This window comes from Atta cephalotes, assembly GCF_000143395.1.
Source record: "Atta cephalotes unplaced genomic scaffold scaffold00007, whole genome shotgun sequence".
NCBI classification, from domain to species: Eukaryota; Metazoa; Arthropoda; class Insecta; order Hymenoptera; family Formicidae; genus Atta; species Atta cephalotes.
In genome coordinates, this window is record NW_012130071.1 from 397,100 (window position 1) to 404,599 (window position 7,500).

Below are 7,500 nucleotides of genomic sequence, written 5' to 3' on the forward strand. Positions count from 1 at the left end.
AATTTGTTTATTGCGTGGCAAGACTTCGTGGAATTCTCGTCGTAAAAATCATTCAAGATCACAATCGGAGAGCAAACCTTGCTGGTATCATTGACACTTTAGCGTTATTAGTGTACGCAATTCTGCAGCTAGAAGCCAGCGATACAGGAAAACTAGAGTTCGTCGTCTTATAGAGTCCAAATAGAGACCGTGTCACTGGTATCAAATTTTTGGTGGACACTGAAATGGATGTCTCGACCATTCCTGTCTCAAGACGCGATCGTACTCACATTAGCAAGGTACTCTATGCTGCAAACGAAACAATCATCCCCACGTATGGACAAAAATTACTCCAGCTTGATTTGGGATTCCGTCGTGTTTTTCAATGGCCTTTTATAATCGACGTGGACACCTTCATTATTGGCTCAGATTTTCTAGCATGTTTCAATTTGCTGTCTGACATATGGCATAAGTATCGACGGTAGCACGTGTCTTAAAGTCTTAGCTTGTCAACTCTCTGCTTAGCTTGTCAACAAAGTATTCCTCGATTAACAGTATTGGCCGATGACTGTCTAAAGAGATTCTAAGCAAGTTTCCTGAAATAATTAGGATATCGACAAACCGCACATGGAACATGTAATCGAAACGGGTTTCCCCGTGTCAAACAAAGCCAGACGATTTTGTCCAGAAAAACTTAAAGTAGCTAATAAGAGTTTGAGTATGATGCAACAAGGCTTATGTAGATCTTCTAAGAGCCCTTGAGTTAATCCCTTACATCTCGTGTAGAAGAAGAATAGCGATTGGTGTCCGTGTGGAAATTATCGCAGACTCAATGAGGTACTCTTGTCAGATCGTTACTCAATTCCGTTCTTACAAGGCAGCACATATTTCCTATATGGCAAAACCGAATTCTCTATGGTACATCTAGTGCATATCAACAGATTCCATCCCGCGAATCGGATATTCCTAAAATCGCAATCATTGTACCGTTCGGATTTTTCGAATTTCTTTATATGACATTCGGACTTCGTAACGCAGCACAAACTTTTCAAAAATTTATGGACCGGGTAACTGCAGGACTTGACTTTTGCTTTACTTATATTGATGACATTTTAATCGCTTCGCAGGATGAAACACAGCATAAGGAGCATCTAAAAATATTGTTCGATAGACTTCAACAGCATGATATAGCAATCAATTGCATGATATAGCAAAGAATAAATGTGTGTTCGGATAGAAAAGTCTCAGTTTTCTGGGATATAATCAGCGCTGAAGATATCAAACCTTTACCCGAAAAAGTCCAAGCTATCGCTGAATTTCAGGAACTAGCTACAGTCAACGAACTTCGACGTTTCTTAGAAATGCTTTCTATAATTGGTTTCTCAAAGATCTCGCAAACATGCAAACGCCATTGCTAAATGCAATCTCGGGGCGTAAACGCAACAACAATGCAAAAATAGAATGGACTCCTGAGCTCAAACAATCTTTTGAACGAGTTAAAGAACATCTCGCTCAAACCACCTCGCTCGCATTTCCAGACAGCAAGACAACACTTTTATTACAAACAAACGCCTCAGACAACAGGTATTGCACAGCAATGTATTTTTATAACTAGTTATAATCAGTTTCTTTTCAAGAAGCCTATGCAAACAAAGTATAACGTATAATAGAGAATTATTAGTTATCTATGCGGTTATCAAACATTTCCGATATATGTTAGAAGGACGAAACTTTGTTATCACGGATCATAAAGCCCTCATATATGCATTTAAGAAGAAATCGGATCAAAGACAAACCTGTTAACTACTCTTTATTTCGGAATTCACAACCGATTTACGTCACGTTTCAAGCGCTGAAAAGATTGTAGCAGATGCATTATCTCGCGTCAAAATTATCATGATGCCAATTAGTTTCGATATGCAAGAGATTGCAGAAGCTAAAGCTTCGGACGACAAATTGCAACAACTGAAGCAATTTACATCTCTGAAGCTCCAAAAGTTTACCTTATCGGAAACAGCATTCAGCATTTAGTATGACACTTCAGAAGAAGAGATTATACATTCCAGGATCATTACAAAGACGAGTTTTCGACTTAGATCAAATGTCCCATCCAAGTGGCAGATTATCAGCAAATTGCACAAAAATTTGTGTGGCCCTCCACAAAGACATTAAAGAGTTAAAGACATTAAAGAGTGAACTCGCATGCCCGCTGCCTAGCATGCCAGCAATCTAAAATTCATCGGCATAACTATATCTCGCCTACCAAAATACCAGATACCCGTTTCGAGCACGTACATATCGATATAATCAATCCTCTATTTCCATCCAAAGGTTTCAAATATTTATTAACAATGATTGACCGATTTACTCGTTGGCCGGAAGCGATTCCATTACAGGATTGTACTGTAGATACGAAGGCGAAGATGTTTTTCATTCAATAGCCAGATTTGGAGTTTTCTGCCTGATTATAATTGATCAGGGCTCGAAGCGCAGCTGTTCGACCATTAACCAAACTCATCGGTTCTAATGTTGTCGGACAACCGCATACCATCCAGAATCTAATGGCATCATCGAATGACATCGCTCTTTAAAAACTGCATTAACGTGCCACGGTGAAACTCAATAAACTGATACATTACTAGTAGTATTATTCGGACTATGAATTTGTTTCAAAGAGGATCTAAGTACTTCTGTAGCGGAATTAGTTTACACTCAAAGAACCGGGTGAGTTTTTCTCTTCTGAAGAGATGCCGAGTGACCCATGAATTTTCGTCGAGGATTTTTGCGTTATGCAAAAGTTACGGCCTCTCTAGCCTCTCAATGTGATGAGACCAACCTCTCATCACATTAGACCTAAGTTATTTTTCCATAAAGATTTATATAAGTGCTCTCACGTCTTTCTCAAAGTAGAAAGTAACAAGCGTCTCCTGAATCAACTATATACTGGACTGCATAAAGTATTAGAGTGCATTTCGGACAAAGTCCGAACTGCACTTAATAAAAAACGATTTTTTGCAATTAAATTATTATAAAACGACTTTAAAAAGTGGTATCTTTTTCTGTATAAAAAAATGGAAATAATTTCATTAATATGCATCATATCAAATAGCCGTGTGAAGCATTCGAAATCTGTCATTTTTCTATGAATTTAAATTAATTTCTGATTATTAGAAGCCGAGATAACATTTTTTTTTCAAAAAATCACTGTGGCTCTAGTTTTTAAGATTAAGAGTTCCGTCTGGCATCAATTTATCAAGGAAGAATTAAATTTGTTGTTAAAAAATCTCGAATTGCAACCACGAAATTTTTAATTAAAAAAATTTTTTCTTTCTTGAATTTTTATTTTTCCATTTATTATTAAAAAAACGTTTGAGTATGGAATGTCTGATTAGTAAATTTAAGTCACATTAGCTATATTTCTTTATTTAATATGCTTTATTTAATATGCTGTAAAAAGTGTCCAATTGGACAATTAAATGTACGGAATTATCAGTAAAATTGTTTTTGTGAATTTAATTGCACATGCAAATATAACATATATTTATAAACAAATAATTAATAAATAATTTGCCAAATGTTAACGTAATTGTTAAAGATATAACATTAACTTTTGCAAATAAAAGTAAATTAATGTTACATGAAAAATATATATTTTGCAATTATATTCGATACTAACATTTGGTAAATTATTTATTATTTATTTACATATATCATATTTGCATCTACAATTAAATTCACAAAAACAATTTTGTACTGATAATTCCGTACATTTAATTGTCCAATTGGGCACTTTTTATAGCATGTTAAATAAAGAAATAAAGCTAATGTGATTTAAATTTGTAAATCAGACATTTGTATGACATTGTAAATTTGTTAATCAGACATACACTTCATATTCGAATGGTTTTTTAGTAATAAATCGAAAAAATAAAAATTCAAGAAACAAAAATTTTGCGGAAACATTTGGTTAAGTTATTTGTTTATATTTCGTCAAGCTACTCTAGATTTTAAAAATCAAGCTTCCACGTCAATTTATTGCTGAGAAAATGTAAATTTAGCAAATTTTAACACGTTACGAAATCAAGCGCGAATCGCTGAGCGGATTGATCTTCCCTATTCGACTGCGCGCCGGCTTCCCTCCAGGGTTGTTTAAAATTTTTTTTTAAACTAATATTTAAAACATGTTTCAAACATCAGATTAAATTAAACATGCTTTTTTTTTAAACAATTAAAAACAAATGTTTAAAAAATATTATTTTTTAAAAATGTCTTTAATATTATTTAATAGAGGAGAAAGGGTGATATTTCAGTTACATTTTACATAACTTGGTTAATAATGAATATTTAAGTTTAAAACTTGACAATTACATTCAATAAAATGTTGTTGAATCGATTCTGGATTCAAAATTACGAAATATTTATTATTTAGGACACTATTAATAAAAATGTGATAACATTGTATAATGGCGAATCGAAGAGAAACATAGATAATAATGTGACCTTCCATAAAAATAAAAAGTCTTAAAAAGTTAGTTTTGTTTAGAACACAGTATTTTAGTTATAAAATTAACAAAAAAGTAGAGTGTATTGCAGAATATATGTACAAATATACATGTATACATATTGTATAACTTTATGTATACAAGGTATTTGGAAAATAATGATAAATCTTTCGCATAGAGACTGGACTAAACTGAGAAAAAAAGTCCTCTATTATTTTGCAATTTTCGCAATAATTAAGATATTAATTGCTAAGAATTGCCGAAAATTAGTCTTTAATAACTTGTTACTCGAATACTATCAACTTTACAAAAAAATTGCAAGAGATAATAATTGTTAATTTTCTTTTCATAGAGTTCTAAGAATTTTTTTAGAATTTTTTCAGAATTTTTTAATATTGTATTTTCTTATATTGGTAGAATTGAGAAAATGCAGTATTAAAACGTTGATAAAAAATTTTGAAAAAATTCTTAGAATTCTATAAGAAGAAAATAAACAATTTTTGTCTTTTGCAGTTTTTCTGTTAATTAATATCTGTTTAAAGGGTGTTTTTTTTGTTGTTGTTGTGTGATTTTTTCTAAAGCTATTTAAAACATATAAAACATTAAAAACATTTTAGACAAGAAAAACTGAATGTTTTATTTTTTTTTAAATACATTTTTTATCAACTCTGCTTCTCTCCGCCCGGCGCATTGCCTCGCTCACGTTCTTCAACTTTCCAATGGTTTTAAACAAACTTTTTCGGCAGCAAAAAATTCGAGAATTTTTCAACAGTAAATTCAATTCTTCCTTGACAAATTGATGCCAGACGGAACTTTTAATCTTTTCACTTCTGGCTTACTCAAGGCCAGACTTCGAGGACTATATTTTACATTTCAAAACTTTGCGTTTAAATCTCAATGAACAGAGAGCGAGTGAAAAAAAGGTTTTTTCGATGTTTTTTTATTTCTTTTTCTACTGAACTAATAGATCGATTTTAATGTTCCACGTCTTATTTTGTAGTTATTTCGAATACGTACATTTTTTTATACCGATTTTTTTTATACAAAAATATCTTTCGTTTTATAAGTGAAAAACGTGCTTTTTGCAACTATTCAATTTTTTTTCGTATATTAGATGTACAACTTTGCTTCCGCCGTTTTTTTTCCAAAATTCGAGGCTTTATTATAAAAAAACTGGTTATACATTTATGATTCAAAGTATTGTCCATCGCTGGCCACTACTTTCTCCCATCTTTCGGGTAGCGTACGAATCCCGCGTCGAAAAAACTGGTCATCTTTTGAGGCTATCCACGAATCGATTCAATTTTTTACTTCTTCATAAGACCGGAAGTGCTGGTCAGCCAGGCCGTGTGCCATTAATCGAAACAAATAATAGTCAGAGGGAGCAACGTCTGGAGAATACGGCGGGTAGGGTAGGACTTCCCATTTCAACGTTTCCAAGTATGTCTTGACCACTTTCGCAACATGGGGTCGAACATTGTCGAACATGCTGCAAAATCACTTTATCGTGTCTCTCGTTGTATTGCGGCTGTTTGTCTTTCAATGCTCGGCTCAAACGCATCAATTGCGTTCGATACCGATCGCCTGTGATTGTTTCAGTCGGTTTTGACAGTTCATAATACACTACGCCGAGCTGGTCCCACCAAATACAGAGCATGACCTTGGACGTCAAAATCACCGTTCTTGAAGCGTTGAAACCACTCACGACACGTTCTTTCACTAATAGCGGCCTCATCATAAGTATTTGAGAGCATTCGGTGAGCCTCAGCCGCAGATTTCTTCATATTGAAGCAAAAAATTAAAACCTCCCGCAAATGACGAGAATTTGGCTCGTAAACTCGTAACTGACATTTTCAATCGAGAATAACTTTATGATGCAGACACAAATCGACTAATGTTTCTATGGGGTTATGTTGACAGATGCCCAAGTTTATTGTATGACGTCTATGATTTATTTCGACCACCATTTACCGCTAAATTCATCTATAAGAAAACGGCGGAAACAAAGTTGTACACCTAATATTTTCTTCACAAGTCTCGAGTCTCAAACATACGCATTTCTTTTCTGATGGCCTTTCAAGATTTTTGTGAAGAGAAATGCTGATTTATAATTTTTTTCCAGTAAAATTCTATTTCTACTGAACTATTCTTGCTACTCGAGTTTATGAAGGGGAGGTATACTATATAACGCGCATAAAAAATCATATATAATTAAATATCTCGTGAATTGTTGCGTTTTAATATGATTTATACTACTTACTATTCTGGATTAAGGGGAGGGGTACTATTACTACAATTTATTAAAACTTATGTTATTTAGAATACCTCCCGCCTTTTATTGATGCCTAGGGCCGCCGAGCGGCCGAGATTGCCAAGAAAGCATTTTTGGTTGCTTGAAACAAATGATTAGTGTGAGGTGTTCACTGTCTCGTTTATTCTCGGTGCGCCGCAGGCGAGCACACAGACATGGGCTCGTGCTTATTTGTGTGTTACAACGCCGCACCACGATAAATAGCCAAACTTGTAGGCGTGGAAAAATGACGTTTTGACGAATTTATGTTGCCATTTCGTTATTATTTGCTTAATTGTGAAAATGTGACTTGTCTCTTACTGATTCAAGTCGTAATTATCGATAAAAATTAAAGTTCTCTTAGAATTTTGTATGTAAAAGCGTATATTTTACTCGTTTCAACAGCTGTCATGTGTTTCTGTTCGAATATAGTCGCACTTTACAATCATTTACTGACCATTTACTGTCAAGGTACGAAAAGGATAGTTTTCATTGATTTTTGCGTGTTTTAAAGTGATTTTGTCATTTCATTTCATCCAAATTGTCTTTATTTAAAAATAGCACGCAACATAAATTAACGTGTTATTCTTCGCTTCTGACATCACGATTCCAACATGACCGCCGCGATTAGTCAGGAGCCCTAATGTTTACATTGAGAAGGAAGTACTGTGGCGTTGCAAGTGTTGCGGCGCTCGAGTCAGTTTTTTTCCGGTTTTCTCTCTCTCTCTC